General features: G+C 44.6%; 1 protein-coding gene across 3 annotated transcripts in view; it reads right to left on the bottom strand.

The window, feature by feature from the left end:
• The window catches only part of AKAP6 (A-kinase anchoring protein 6), a 439,998-nt gene that overhangs the window by 10,961 nt on the left and 412,311 nt on the right, over nt 1-16,726 (bottom strand). The gene's annotated exons all lie outside the window — the stretch shown is intronic.

Below are 16,726 nucleotides of genomic sequence, written 5' to 3'. Positions count from 1 at the left end.
GTTCGGGTGGTCCGCTGAACACAGGCAAATTTCATCTCCTGGCAAATTCCTGCTCGTCTGATAGTTATTAACTTTCCTTCCTGCATTTTATGTGCTTTCACTTAGAATCATAGAAAACTAAGGTTGGAAGGGACCTCAGGAAGTCATCTAATCCATCCCCAGCTATATCATCCCACCCAGGACTTTGTCTAGCCAAGTTTTAAAAACCCCCAAGGATGGAGCTTCCACCTCCTCTCTGGGTAACCTGGTTCAGTGTTTTACTATCCTCCTAGTGAGAACATTCTTGCTAATATCTAGTGAAACTTCCCAACTTGAATATCTAAACTAAACTTCTCTTGCTGCAACTTCACTTCTAACATATGAGACAGCCTTCCTCTCTTTCTGTAAATCAGTTCAGAAATGGTACTTCCTTCAAGAAATCTGTTCAATAATAATATCTCCTCTGGACTATATAATCATTTGGACTGTACTATCTGCATCTAAGTTCGATTGTAAATTACTTGAAGCCAGGATTGTTCCTTATTCTATGTATATAATAAGAGCTGAGCACTTGCTCAAACAGTAGTCTATATCACAGCTGATTTGAGATTATTCTGATTTAGAATCTGATAAAATTGGGGTATAGTCAGTTACTAAGATACTATTTCTTCTGTATCTTCTGCCTGGCTAGAGTCAGAGTAGTGGTAGTGCATTGATTTGTGGCTTAGGCAGTAACTGCCAGATCCAAAAAGGCATTGCAATGCCCAGCTGGGGTTACATAGGCCTGAAGGAGGTGCCTATCTCCAACTGAGATTCTCAGCTGTGAACTGCTTCCTGCAAGTAAACACAAACACTTCCTCATAAAAAAAAAAGAGATGCAGGAGATGCTTGCTTATAGCATTTCTCTGTTACTCTTGATATTACCACTGGGTATGTCTACACGTGTATTAATGTGCAGTGGTGACTACACATTTAGTTTAGTACTTGTAATAATAGGTACTAAATTAAATGCACAGTAACCAGTGCTACTGTGCAGTAGTGCCAACACACACATTTTAGGTGATGCTACTGCCCAGTAGACTAATCCTACTGCACATTAAGTGCATTAGCACAAGTTTTGCCCACTGTGCTAATTTGCAGTAGAATTCGTCTGCTATGCCCAAGGTGTCTTGTGTAGATGCACCCACTGAGAAGCATGTCCCACCAACCCACTCCTGCTCTGCATCTGGAAACAAGGCAGTGAAACTGTTCAGGGCATGTCCCCCACTACTTTTAAGGGAGCAGCAGTGAAGTGTGCCCCAGGATCAGCATCTCTGCCTCCCTTTTTGGTTTGGCACACATGTAGTGGAAGCAGGCAGACAGCATATGCTTCTTGGTTGCCTTCTCAAGGGCATTGGGAAAGTGATATAGATATACCCCTCCTCTACAGCAAACAGCCTAGAGATTACAATGATCATATTAAGGGAGGAGTCCTTTTTTCACTTCCTCACTCTGTCTGATTTAGAGTAAAAACATAAACCTAGGGTCATGAACTCAGGTCCCGTCTGTAAGGAAAGTGCCCTAAGCAGACCAATATTGTCGACTCTGGGGTGTGGTTCTTTCAGTCTCTCTTGTTGAAGCTGTTTCACTTTGCATAAAATAATGAAATATTCACTGGGTCAGAAACAGAGACAGCAGGAGTTTGCTTCCACAGCCCAGTGTTGAAGGAATTCATGTGAGAGTCAGGTTCAATGAACATTTAATTATGTATACAAAGTAGAACAGCTTCAACAGGAAACACTCAGCACTCCATCCCAGTGTAGTTAGAGCACTGGGTCTCCTCCACTTCAAAGTGCTCTATCTACTGAGTTAATTGGTAAAATTAGACTCTTCCCTTCCCCCACTAAAATAAAAACACTTATTTGCTCATTTCTGCCAGGTCTCTAGTGTAAGTCAGTAGTGCTCAACCTTTTGTACAAGTGGGCCAAATTTTAAAATCAGAAAAGAGCTAAGGGAAGCATAGAAAAGCATCACAGTTGTATACTTTGGCATATTAAATACTTTAATATTAGAAATAAAAACATACATGTTTAACAATTTTAGGCTTATGAATACACAGGAAAAAGATCAATATGCTGTAGTATTATTTTAAATTTTATAAAATAATTAAATTATTACAAAAAAATAAGAAGACCAACCATAATATTACACAAGAACATCCAAGGATTCTTTCAGGCAATAGATGGAGGTTGTTCAGGTGATAGATGGAGATTGTCTCCTGAAGCAAGACAATCTTTGGGAACGCAGTGGGAGTAGGACCATGCTCTGCCCCATAGTGTTTGGGCTTTCTTTGAAATAATGTTTTTCCCCCTGTAGCCAGCCCTGTGCTGTATCCTGTGAGCATGAACGCATGCGTCTCCACCCTCTTTCCCTTTCCCTTTCCAGCTGCCAAAGTTCATGGGGCTTGGGAACCCAGGGGCTGAGCATCACTGCAGTTTGCTTCCCCCTCCTCTCTTCCCCACTGAATTCAGCAGCAGGGAGGAGGGGACAAGCAACAGAGGCAGTGCTCAGCTCCTGGGCTCTGGAGCTTCACGAAACCTGTGGTTGTAGTCAGAGCCTGTGCTGATGAGCTCAGAGCTTTCGTGCAGCTCCAGGGCCCAGGAGATGAATGCCATCACTGCTGCTTGTCCTCACTTTTCCCTGTTGCTGAATTCGGGGCGGGGGGGAGAGGGAAAAGGAGGTGAATGGCTGCTTTGCTCAGCTCCTGGGGCTCCAGAGCTAAATAAAAGTTCTGAGTTCACCAACAGGTCAGTACAGGTAAATGCTGCCGCTGCTCATAACCTCCTTTCTCCTGTCACTGCATTCAGCAGTAGAAGTATTTGCCTGTGCTGACATGCCAGTGACAGGCCATTCACACCAGCTTTGTGGGCTGCATCTGACCCTCAGGCCAGAAGTTGAGCATCACTAGTGTAAGATATAGCTCAAAGCAGCATGGTGGTGTCAGGACTTAGATGGCTTTGCAGTCACCCACAGGGGACTTTAGGCCTCTACCAGATTATACAGCAGGATCTCTGCAGTGTCTAAACATCTAAATGATGGACTTGATTCCTGAAGCGTAATTTAGGCATTGCCTGAGTCTGTTATGGAAGGAATCTATTATGGAATTCCGTTTTTTCCCTGTGAAACCCCTTAAAAACAGGGTTCATAGCTGAAAGATCTATTTGCCAGATATATGTGACTGGGGGATAGGGTACCTAATATATCTGGTGGCTGGAGAACACAATACTAAACACAGATTTGCTATTTTTTCTCTTCCCTGAAAGTGGGAAAAAGACGAAATATAGGGTAACCATTGAACAGTTTTCCAATTGTAACACCCATGGGCCAAATTGTGATGGCTGACACACAGATAAACATCTGTGCATTCACTATCAACCTTCTGGGCTTCAGTGCCTCAAGAGGATTTCAGGGATTAGATTAAGCCCTATCTAAAATTTACCAAATTAAAATACTCAGTTAAAACTTAGCTTTCTCTCTGCTTTTTCTGGTTACTCCAAACAATCTGCACATACCATTAGAGAGACATCACAACAAAATGCCTGGAAAGGCATGTGATTTTTACTGGCTGAAGCTGCCACTAGCTGTAAAAAAAAATCCCGAAGGCAGGAAATAAGCAGCAGATTCCATGGACTTTTATGTTCCACAGAATCTGATTTTGCTTCTTAAAAATAAAACACTTGGCCCTCATTGGCGGGGAAGATAACCTTCCCACTGTAAATCAGCACTCTGCTGCCATGTTTGTTCTTCAGATCAGATGTGCTGAAACAATAAAACACATAGAGGTGTGACCTCAGGCTATTCATCTTCACTGAATGCTCCCTTACTTCAAAGATTACTTTTTATCATTTACATGTATATACTTTTCTGAGGCCTCTTCTACTCTTAAAAGTTTTACTGGCACAGCTATATTGCTCAGGGGTGATGCTTTTCTGGCTGACTAAATAAGATATATATAGAGAGAGGGGGCATATGCTTTCATGAGCTCAAGTTCATGAAAGGTTATGATCTATGTATATCTTATTTAGTTAGTTTATAAAGTGCATACATCTACCCTGCCTTCTGTCTGTCTTTAGACTAACATGGCTAACTACCTTACTGTGGTCTTCTGACTGTCATAATTTTGCTGGCAACAACTCTAGTGTAGATGCAGGCTTTTTGTCAATAAAGCTTACTCTGTTTAAGGAACCAGTTCAAACTGTGCTGTCAAATGACTTCTTGTGGTAGAAGCTGTTTCCACTGTGGAAGTGAGGGTTATTGGTATGATTATACAGGTTATCAACCTCACTGGCAAACACTTTCAAGTGTGGACAAAGCCTGATAATAAATTTGTCTGCACCAGAAACACAAAGAGCTCAAGTGACCAAAATATTATAATACATCATTTCACATTGTTGGCCACAGCATATATTTTTCCTTCCCATTTACAAAACAAGGCAGGCTGCTCAAATACTAGGACTAATTTGGACATTGTGACACATCAGCCTGAGGGAGCAGCAGAAAGTGGGATATATGACTTGGCACAGTAACACCTGCTGTGTTTGCACTGATGATGGCAGCAGAAATTTCAGAAGACTGTTTTTATAATGTCAAATATCTCCCTTAACAGGCTTTTAAGTACACAAGCAGGATACAAGGGCATGGGATTTATCCTTACATTCATAAATTAGGCCTTTGCATGTGTTTGAGTAGCACATTTAAAATTCCTGACAAAACTGAATTTTACTTTTAATTGTCCAGGAAATATGAGATGGAGCCCTACTCCTTGCCACTATATTCGGCACCCAGTATCTGTGCTATATTCTAACGGTTTGAATTATAGTTCCTTGGAAAGAGGATCGAGATATGGAGTGGGAAAAACAGAGTAATTCTCTTTCACTCTTTTCTTTTAATTTCCTTATTAGGTTGCAGGTATCTATTGTCTTGTTTCTACGGCAGAAAGGCAAATCCAGCTTTTAATGAGATACTTGCTCCAACTCTAGACAGTTTTAATTTTATTTAAATACTTTCTTTTCATTCCAAATGCCTGACAATGACCAGTGCTAAAATTTCCCCATGTATTTTTTCTTTCATTTTATTTTCTCCCATACTATGAACTAAACAGCAAAAAATAACTTGAAATCTTAGAGCTTTTGCTTTTGGGTGGATCAGTCATTAACTACACCAGAGGTATAAATGATTTCTGAATGACTTATCTAGGCTATACATGCACAAAGGACAGCACTTCTCTGGTATAAACTGGCAAAGTTCCACTAGCTTCAAAACTATGTCGAATATGTTCCTCCATGGAAATTACAGCTGCTAACTCCATGGTGCATTTGACTTGGTAAGGCTTAGGGTACAACTAACATGAAGAATGTCTTGCATTCAAAATCTTGGCCTGCTTCATCCTGACTTTGCGATTGGTACAATAAAAGAGATCACCCCCAAAAACTTTCTGTCTGCCTGAAGAAATATGAGCATATGTGCCAATCCCAAGAGGTAGGAGAACATCAGAAAACCAGGCACTGAAATATACATTAAAACATTTTATGCTTATTTGACCAGTGAAAGAGACTGTGTCACTCAAATACAACTTTAGGGCCTTGCAGACATGAAGACTTCGTAAGAAGGGTGAATTCTGAGTACCAATGTGGTGAAATCCCATTGGAGTCAATGACAGAATTCCACTGACTTCGGCAACACTAGGATTTACACTGATGGTACCAAACTGGAAGAGAAATAGGTGACATGGATATACATGTCTTTGGATAGTAGCTGGTTTAATATAGCTGACTTCATGGGAGTATATAAGCTACCTCATATTTGAATACTTCAGTACATCCTTACAAAAATGGTGGGTCAGAGTTTCAGCTGGCAGGCATTTGCAGAACTTAATTGACTTCAGAGGCATCAGCTGAGGGTCTAGCCCAGTATTTTATTTCTAAATGCAAGGACTACAGCAAATAATGGTCCAAAATATGGATGACAGAAAAGAGCTTGCCTAAGAAAGAAACAGAGTGTGATTTTGATGGAGCTTAGGCTCCCATGAAACCAGTGGTACAACAGACTAAAAGTGGGCACTTTTGAAAAAAAAATGTAACACACTGGGCTTTAGGGCTGTGCAAAATTTCAGTGGGTGTTTCGTTTAGTTTTGTGGAACTCCACATACCTCATGCTGGAAAGGCTGGTGGGGCAACAGAATGCCATCCATGAGATGGCTTTGCTCAGGCAGATTGGGATCAGTGACCTGCTTAACAAAGCAGAGTAGGATACCATCTCCCAGATCTTGGTGGTCCTCAAGCCATTTCTTGAGGCCACTGAGAGCCTCAGTGTTGGTGATGCCCTCCTTAGCCAGGTGATCCCCATAATAAGGAAACTTGAGAACCAAATGGAGAAGTTCCAGGGGATCAATGTTCCTGGCAGGGGCAAGCCACTGTCACCAGAGGTGCAGGCACTAGTGAAGTGGCTGAGGGAGGGCATGAAGAAATAACTGGCTCCGTTGCAGTCCAGTCCAGTTCATGTGCTGTTGGCCATGTGCGACCTGGGGATGAAGGGGAGAATGTGTGCCAGCAAAACTGGACGGAGTTGCTGGTGAACAGAGTATGGGAGGCAGAAGGGCACAAGCAGGGGGACATGGAAGAGGGGGATCCACTTTCCTGTACCAGCACTCCCAGCATTAGCCAGTCTCCTCCACAACAGGTGCTGCCAATGTGGGCCAAGGACATGACTTCAATGGTGGGGTCCAGATGCACCAGACCCCGGCATCAGTCAGTTAGTGACGAGGCCTTGGTGGCTATCTATCTTGCTGAGGACGTGGAGTCACTGGACTGCAACCCCTTGGCCTATTGAGCAACCCGCAGCCACATGTGGCAGGATCTGGCCATGGTTGCCCAGGAACACCTGTCCTGTCCACCGACCAGTGTTCCAAGTGAGAGAGTGTTCAGCATTACTGTGGGGATGTTGTGACACCCCACCACAACTCCTTGGATCCTGGTTTGGTGGAACAGCTGGTGTTCCTCCTCATCTGCTGGGGTTCCCCAAGCTCCAGGTGTAGACGATATGCGTGCCACCCTCCTCACTCCACCCGCACCAATTCCCTTTTTTCATTTTTTAAAAAACATTTAATGCCCCACTCTCAGAGCTGGAGGTGTCATTCATTGCATCACCAGCCTGCAGGGGAAAAACATGTCCCTGCTGAGCTCCCATGCCAGGACAAACTTAGAGGTATGGACTGGGGACATAGGGAAGGGGGAGGCCCCAGGTCCTGAGCATGACAAAAAACTGCACCCTGCCAGGGTTGAGAGGTCTGGTGGGACTGCTGGCAGCACGGCAGCCCCTAGGAAATGCCAGGACTGAGGACCTCTTTGGTGAAAGCTGCATAGGAGGGGCCTTATAACCTCCAGCCACCACACACATGCACAGTCCTGGCTAGGGAAAACCCAGACCTGTAAGATCTTTGAGAGGCCTGAGGCTTGCTGGTTGCACTAGAGTTGTGAGCCTCCAGGTGAGTTTAGATGCCTGGCATGGGCTTTTGGGTTTAAAATCCTTGATCAAGCTGAGGAAGCATTTAGTTGGTGTGTGTGTGCTCTTCCTGGATGGAAGGAATAGTAAAGAAGCCAGAGACTGGCATGCAATGCAGAAAAGAAAGTCAGCCAGTGAAAATGTAAATTGAGGCATCAGGGGGTGAGAGACAGGCTGGGAGAGGGCAGGGGGAGGGGGGATGTAGTAGGTAAAGGTGGAGAGGTACCTGCTACCTGGGGAGTCAGATGTCAGGCAGATTGTAGTGTGTCATAAATCCATTACCTATATTGAGCCTATGAGTTTCTGCATCTAGGAGACTGATGAAGTGAAGTTCATAGGACCATCTGTAAAAAGTGGTTTGTAAATTCCCTTTGAGGATCAGGACTGAGAGACTGGAGACAAAGTGGTTTTTTTGTGAGAAATGTGCCCCCACAGGTAGTTAGGTATTCTTGTCTGTAATAGATTCTGGTGCTCAGTTTGTGGGGGTACTGCAGCTATGTTGGCAGACTTTGCATTTCTTGTCAATGGCATGGTCTGGATCCATTTGGTGTGTTTGGGGCTGTAGGAAGTTGGCTTCTGGTGATGAGGTTAGCGAGGTTCAGTGCTTGTTTGAATTTACAAACCGCTTTTCACATACAGACCTATGAACTTCACTTCATCAACCACCAGATACAGAAACTCATGGACTCAATATAGACATTAGATTTATGGCACACTACAGCCTGCCTGATATCTGACTCCCCAGGTACCAGGTACCTCTCCACTTTTACCTGCTACATCCCTCTTCTATCCCCTCCAGCCTGTCTTTCACCCCCTGATGCCTCAATTTACATTTTCACTGGCAGGCTTTCTTGCCTGCATTGCATGCCAGCCTCTGGCTTCTTTATTAATCCTTCCATCCAGGAAGAGCATACACACACCAAATAGATGCTTCCTCAGCCTGATGAAGGGTTTTTAAACCTGAAAGCTTGCAAAGCAGAATTTCTCCAACTATTCAGTTGGTCTAATAAAAGGTATTGGATTGCCCCTAAGAAACTTGTCTGGGCTATGTCCTTTTACCATTTACAGCTACAACCTACACCCCTTAAAACACACAAGTGACATGAGTTTTGCTTTCAGCAGTTTGAGGTGCAGTTTCACAGAAACCCCTGCACCACTCTGCCTGAGATCTGGCAGGCCTCATGCCTACACAAGGGGCTATGTATCTGGCAGGACAGGTGCTAATGAGGCCGGTCATTTAATGCCCCACTCTCACAGCTGGAGGCTGCAGTTTAGTTTTTCCCCAGCCAGCAGAGGAAGAAGATCTACCTGCTGAGCTCCCATGCCAGGAAGAACTTGGAGGTATAAGGGCTGGGGCTATATGGGAAGAAGGTGGCCCCACATCATCCTGGGAATGACTTAAAACTGCACCCTGCTAGGGTAGGGAGACCTGGATGGGACTGCTGGTGGCGCGGCAGACCCAGGAAATGCCAAGACTGCAAACCTCCCTGGTGAAAGGTGGGTAGGAGGCACCTGATAACCTCCAGCCCCTGCATAGTCCTGGCTGGGGAAAGTCTAGATCTGTAAGCTCTTTGAGAGGTCTGAGGCTTACTGGTTGCAGTGGAATTGTGAGGGTGAGAACAGGGGCTACCATCCCTGCAGTTTTCATCCCGCTGTACTTTAACACACACAGTCACACGTCATGAGTTTTAATTGTCAGCACCTTGAGGTGCAGTTTCCCAGAAACCCTGCACTAACTCCTTGAAACTTGGTAGGCTTCATGGCCTCAGAAGGGGCTAGCATCCCAAGTTTCATCTGAATCATGCAAGAAATGACAAAGTTATAGGCAGTTTTGTGATTCCCCATTATAGCCTATGGACGAAACTCCAAAACACCGTCAACATTCCAAAACAGCTCCAAAACAGTTTGGTCCGAAATGAAATGGGACAGTGATTCAAAACACTGAAAAGAATCACTGTCCCTCCAAAATGCCAAACACAGGAGTTTTGCACAGACCTACTGGGCATGTCTACACGTGCTTTTACACATGCCTAAATTTAATGTGCATTACCCTAATTCACATTAAGGCAATTTAGGTGGGTGTTCACATGTGCATGTGCTAATGTGCATTAACATAGGTGTGCGGACTGACTTGGGACTAAAGTTAGTCCCAAGTCAATGGACATACATTGTCTTAATGTGCATTAGCGAGTGTACACATTCACTAATTCAATGTAACTATTGAGGTATCAAATTAAGTCTTGAATAGCCTTAAATCACCATTTTTAAGGTACATTCACTCTTAACACACCTTAGATCAGGCTACTGAGCAGTAAATGCACATGTGTAGACATGCCCACTGAGTAAAACATCTCAGGAGTTGTCTTAATACCAGCCATTTTAGAGGTACCTCTATGCTTAAAATATCACCAGATATATCAGGGTTAGATAACAGCAGTACCTATGATGTGACCACAATTCTGTGGTAGAGACCAGCAGCCCAACAACACACAATTGAAAGGGAGAGAGATTTTTGACGTAGCAAAGCAAAACATCACTCTGTGATAGATGCTACAACTTCTAAAATGACCTGATTGTGAAAATGACATTTGGGATCTAAATATCTGCCCAGAAGTCTTCTATACTGTAAAGCTTATTATACTTAGTTTACCTGACTTGGAAGGATGGAGGGTTGAAGTCATACTGCTAAAATTTGAATGTGTCTTTTGCAGGAGCCTCATTTTTTCCAAATTGGGCTCTGATCAAGAAAAAGTTTTAAGAACATGCATAAGGTTATTCAGGACAGTAGTTCCATTGCTTTCGATTAGATTACTCATGTGATCGAGGTTAAGTATGTCCTTTAATGCTTGCAGAATCAATCATTAAGATTGATAAGATTGATAAGATTCCTTATCACTTTTGATTGTTTAAGAAAAGTTTAAAAGAAAAATGCTTTTCTCTGTTACTGTTTTCTTTACTAAAACAGAGATGGATTTGTCTTTTTCTCCAGCAATTTTTATTAAAGTTAAACAATGATTCCCTGTGTTTCATTCTCATTTGCATGTACTATTCCAGTACAGATACTTTGTGTTGGTGAAACAGCCCTCTAATGTAACCCCTACGTACCATTATATATTTTTTAAAGAAATTAACATAAAAAAGAGCTTTTGCAATAATAAATACAAACTCTGTTCCCCCCTCTCCCCACACATACAAAATACCTCAATTGCAGTGCACAAATATTCCAAACTCAACTGCATTTAGAGGTTGGGGGAAAAAAAAGAAAGAAACCTTCCCCCATCTCCAGGAATGCATGCACATTCAAGGAAGACAAACATGATTTTGTTTTTTGAAAAATGCCAGCATGCCAAGTACTTCTGCTGAGGAAAATAGTCAAGTTTACAGTACCCACTTCACCTCTTGCTTCACTTGTACTCATATTCTAAATGGGGTTTCTCATATGATAACCGAACAGAACTGTCCTCATTTCTCAGCACCTACACCTGATTAGGAATAAGCAGTTACACTGAAAGGACTTGCACATTATAATATGGTCCCAAGTGTGTGTAAGGCATATGCTTTACCAAAGCTGTCTAGATCAACCAATCATTAACATATCTCCTTATTATAATTATGGTAAAACACCATGTGTTTATGTTGAAGAAAACAGAAATTCAAGATTTAGGATCATATTTTCCTATGTTCCACTTCGAAAAAATGATTGTACTCTAGTGTATTGTACTTCAGTGACAAAGTACGACTCAGTTCACATTCTTCACATATGAAACTTTAATTTAGGAGGTGTTTATATGAATAAGAGTAAAATCCAATTTTTGAAGCAGGGAAAAAAGGAGACTTCCTCCTCCCTCCAGTCTCCTACCCTAACTCTTATTTTCTCTGTGGTATATATTTACTTGGCATCTCATAACAGTGCTTCACCTATCAGTATGGCCAGGATCCTGCACAGAGGGCTGTGTGGACATAATCCTTTGTCTATCTTGAAAGACTCTGACTTCAGTGGGCTGTACACAATTGCAGGTGTCTGTCCTCATGGCCTACAGTGCAGGACTGAGGCTTATGTGAGCAATTCATGTTCCATATATATGTTAATTCTCAGGGTTCTCCTCTGACACCCTGAAACATGCAGCAATAGATGTTTCAGATGTTAAAAGCCATCATTTTCTGTAGTCTTTTTGCGACTTAAAAACAATGGAAGTAAGAATTGTAAAAGCCTTTTAAAAGACACAGTCAAGCAGAAAAATCACAATTCTGTCTGAAAATGGAGGACCTACTGTACAGTTACTAGAAAAATCTTGGATTACCATCATTCAAAAATGTCACACATACATGCTATTTTCCCTCTATATTTATTTAATTAGGGCATTTAGGAGCACTCGTTGACTAAGTACGGACAGTCAAAAAGTCTCTGGCTGAATCATCTCAATCTTTGCAGGTTTCTGTAAATTGCCTAGGCTGAACTGATAAGAAACTGAACTAACATTCACTTTTCAAACTGGAAAGGCAGCCAGACCCCTGCAGTGCCCCATATCAGGAGAGCGGGGGGCGGTGAGCAGGCCTCTCAGCCTGCTCGCCACTGCAGAGAGCTGGGAGATGGACAGTTCCCTCAGCCATGACCCCTCTTCAGCCTCCAGCCAGCTGAGGAGGGGGTATGGGGGGAAACATCCCCACTTGGCCCCCAGCTGAGGTCTCCCCAGCACCAGGGAAGAGGGGAGGTGGGAAAACCCACAGCTGGGCATTTCTTTCTACCCCTATGCCTGGATCTGGTTCACCTAGCCATGCTCCCCTCCTCAGTCTGGGCTGGTTGAGGAGGGAGTGTGGGGGAACCCCCAGTAACCCTGCACTGGACCTCCAGCCAGGGTGTCCCCAGCATGCACCTAAGTGGGGAAGGGAGAAGCCCCCAGTGGAGTGTTTCTCCATCTCTTTCCCCCACTCCTTATACTCAGAGCCAGGACCTGGGACAATCACCTGGCCATGCCCCCTCCTTAGCCAGCTGAGGAGGGAGTGGGGGGGAATGCCCCCCACCCAGCTCTGGACCCCCAGCTGGGCTGTGCTGAGTGCATGGCGGGGAAAGCCTGCAGTGAAGGCCTTTTTCCCCCTGACTCCCTCCTCAGACAGCCTGCTGGCCAAGGAGGGGATGTGGTAAGGTGATGGCTGCAAGCGTCCCTGCATCTGGGAGCTGGGGCAATCACCTCACCTTGATCGCTCCTTGGCTGACAGGCTGGCTGAGAAGGGAGTGGGAGGTAAAATGGCCCCCAATGTGGGCTATGCCCCTTCTCCCCCTTATGCTGGGCACAGCCTGGATGAGGGTCCAGAGCCAGGGGGGAGCTTTCCCCTCCTCATTCCATCCTCAGCTAGCCTGCTGGCTTGGGAGGGGGCATGGCCAAAGTGATCACCCCAGCTCCTGGCTGCAGGGAATCTGCAGTGGGGGCTTAATTCCCCCTGCCCAAGCTGGGAGCTGGGGTGATCACCTGGCCATGCCCCCTTTCTGGCCGTGCCGGCCAGGCTGAGGGTGCAGTAGAGGGGAAAAGCACCTCCCCTCAGCTCTGGACCCCCAGATGGGCTGTGCTCAGCATGGAGGAAGCCCACAGTGGAAGCTTTACTCCCCCTACCCCTGCTGGGACCCAAGCCAACTTACCCAGCCAAGGAGGGCCCAGGGCTGGGGAATCCACACAGCTCCTACCTGCTGGGAATGGAAACCCCTTCCTCCCTTTACAGCGGGTGACAGGGCTGCTCTGCTGGAGCAGAGAACACAGCCTAGGGCTGCACAGCATCCTGGGATGCTGGAGGTCTGTGAGTTAAGTTGAAGCAGGAGGGGACCTGGCACAGAAGTTCCATAAATCAGTCTGACCTAAATCAGTTAAGTCTGATACTACATCCATCCAGGTTTATTTTAAATCAGTTTCAGCCATTTTGAAAGCGGTTTAAGTGTACTGAACTTTTGTTCTGTTACAGGCTTAAACCAGTTTCTGATCACTTAAATTGTGTAACTTCTGTCCCTATTCTCTGGGGTCAGTCAGGGGCCTTGCTATACTATCCCTGCTCATTGACACTTGCTCAGGTTTCTCTAAGGTGGTTACAACAACTTGTTTTCAGGATTCTATGTGGACAGAGCAGGAGCAAGCAGGTGCATTACTCAATTTGGCTGAAGATAGGGTGTATACTTTTACTCTGAGTTGCCTTCTTCTGGAGCCGATAACAGCGTCCCACCCCAGGGATGACCATGTGCCCCTGGAGCCCCCTCAGCCCTTGTCACCTCTGCATTCTTTGAGTAATCTCCCTTTCAACTTCCTTGACATTGCTTGATGTAATTATGGTTTTAGGAAAAACAGGAGGTTCTCCCAGGGCTCCCCAAGCAAGATCTCATTTTCATGAACACAGATATCACTGCTTATTGCCTTAGGGGCTAATTATGTGGCCTCCTCATTTCCCCTTTTAGTCATGCTCCAGCCTCACAGATGTTACCAATCATCGTGTGTTAAGTCCCATTGTCCAGTCCAGTCAATCTCTCATCCATGGGCCTTCAGACCCAGTGTCAAATCTTGTTGATATGGACCTCTAAAACTGGGAACAGTCTCCACCACTATTGGAGCCTCCAGCTCCGGTGCCTTAAATGATCTTGGCCCCTCTTGGGCTTAGGCCTCTGTACCTTGAAGAATCTCAACCCCTTGGGCTCAGACCTGCATTCTCCATCCCTCCTGGGTTCAGGCCTCTTTCTTCAACAAACTCTGCCTCTCACACTGGGGGTCCCTAACCCTGGTTCTCGCCCCTTATGTGCTATGGATCCCTGACCTTCGTTCACTGACCCTGCCTGCGCTCCCATCACTCTGTAGCTGTAGCCCTGCTACTTGACCTTGGTCCCTATCCCCCCTACACCTCCACTGCCCCTATAGTCTCAAACCCTAAACCACTGGTCTTGTGTACTCCAGCTCAGGTGTTAGTCAGGAACCTTGCGGCAGCCCTTCTGCTCAGGAGCTTCTCTCTCCATAGCTTTCAGGTCAGACTGCCTGTCGAGCTCAGATCCTGGGCTTATATTCTGCAGGCCCCTCTTGGGCTGCCTTGATTGCCTTCTGCCTTATCTGCAGCCTGGTTCTCCTGCTGCCTATCTTCCCTTAAAGTAGCAGAAGCACCAAGCTCCCTGCTACAGACCCCATATAAACATTGACAGGGAGCCAAAAAAACATTTTTTACTGTTGTTGGGCTTTAAAAAAAATAAATAGTCAGCACTTAAAAGTGCTCTATCAGACTCTGTATTTTTTAATTAGTTTATTTCAGGAAAAAAATCAACCTGGCAATGTCCCTTTAATGAAATAATTCAGACTTTGCTGAAGTTATAAAACTTAAACCAAGCTGCAAGGATGCTTGTTTTGTTCAGTCAAATTGTCATCCATATTGGCTTACAAGCAAAGAACTACATGCCAAGTTGTGTAAGTGGGCTTTTTTTTGTGTTGATAACATCTGGCTACATGGCACATTTCACTGACAGTTGTTCTTGCTGCTTTATAGTTTTCTTTTCATCTGTCAAAAGGTTACATGACAGGAAGTTTTGTGCTCCTGAATGTCATTTTGGTCTCACCTTTGCTTTTGTGGAATATATGCATTTTTCTTCTGGAGAGAATGTCCAACATAATTACTTCTTGGAAAGCTTAGAAACATTTTCATGAATGTTTCTCTGGTCAGCAAAAGCCAAATCCTAGTCTTAGGTAAATTTCCAATCAAATTAGTGGGAGGTTGCCTGTATCAATATTTCAGGACTGGGTCAAAATACACAGTGATCATTTCATCTTAAAGAAAAAACTTTTACAGTTAGTGCATAGAACTTGAGATCACACATTCGGTGGTACTGCCCATACCTTTTTTAATTGGTCTAAATAAGGGCTTGGTTATACTAATACTATGCTGGAAAAAGTAATTTTTGTTCAGGAATAGAATGTCCACATAGGCCATGCAGTATGTGGCACTGCAGACACATCTGCGGTGCCACATAGTGCACATTCAGCTGTTCTCCATGTTGCAAGGGAGCAGTGCAGAGGGCAGGAGAGGTTGACTGCTGGATATCCAGGGATCAAAAAAACCTGCGCAAAAAACCCAAAACAGTAGAGCAGCACACGCAGGGGCAGTGTGCACTGCTGAAAACCAGAGCCTGGCCAGCTGGAGCCATGCTCCAGCTGCTGGCCAGGCTCTGAGCAGCAGCATTACAGTTGCTGCAGCCCCAGGAGGGCCCAAGACCTCAGGTAAGACTGCTGGGGCCAGCCCAGTACTCCACCTGGGGTAACCTGCTGTGCACCGGAGGGTGTGTGGCACAGGCGTTCCCTGGGGGACAACTAGTGGTGGCACAAGGTGTCTTGCTGCTAGTTGTCCCCAGGGAACCAAACATCCATGCTTGTGTGGACACAGCCATAGGGATTTATACTGGGCTAGCTACAGCAGTATAATAATATCACTGTTGTTCTGATGATAAGTTTCCCTGTGTAGACAAGTGCCCGTGGTTTGGTTTTAAATCGTAATAGTTAAGTCAACTAAATACTCTTATTTTGGTTTAGCTGGACCTCTTTTGATTTAGTTGTCTCTGCATACAAAGTTGAATTCCTCACTTTTAGATAAACTAATGCAAACCATATTTATAGACGTGGGCTGTCTGACAATGTATAGATTACATTAAATATATTCTTAACATGAGAGCATTTTAAGAAGCAGTCAAGCTCTTTCAGGGAACCAGCTAGCTGAAACAACTGCAACTCTGTCTACACCATACACATGTGCAAGACACATATAGGTAGAACAGTTTTAGTAAGTATTGTTTTAACAGAGGAGGGTATTTGTAAGAGACAGTGAGGCAGAAAAAAACACCGCAGAAACAGATGAAGAAAAACACCAAAAAGCCAAAGGGCACAACCTGAATGAGCACAGGAAACAAAGCTCAGAGGGAAAACTGGAAATAGAGTTCTGGGATGAATGTGGGCATACAGGCTTGGATCTGAGAGTGAAGAAAAGTTTTCCTGTTTTTTGATTATGCTGTTGTTGAGGGAAATAGGGCAATTGTGCCTTTTTCATAAACAAACAGGTATGTATTAAAGCCGGGCTGTACAACTCATTTGGGTTGGTGGGCTGGATTCATACAGTAAGGCTTCTCATAGGCCAGTTGACCCATCTCCAGTTGTGGGGCAAGTGGCATGCTGATGATGCTGCCACCTCCTGCCCTGCCACCAGA

Source organism: Crocodylus porosus, unplaced genomic scaffold (assembly GCF_001723895.1).
Source record: "Crocodylus porosus isolate Cpor-Errol unplaced genomic scaffold, CroPor_comp1, whole genome shotgun sequence".
In the NCBI taxonomy this organism is placed as follows: domain Eukaryota; kingdom Metazoa; phylum Chordata; order Crocodylia; family Crocodylidae; genus Crocodylus; species Crocodylus porosus.
This window is presented reverse-complemented; position numbering and strand designations above follow the sequence as displayed.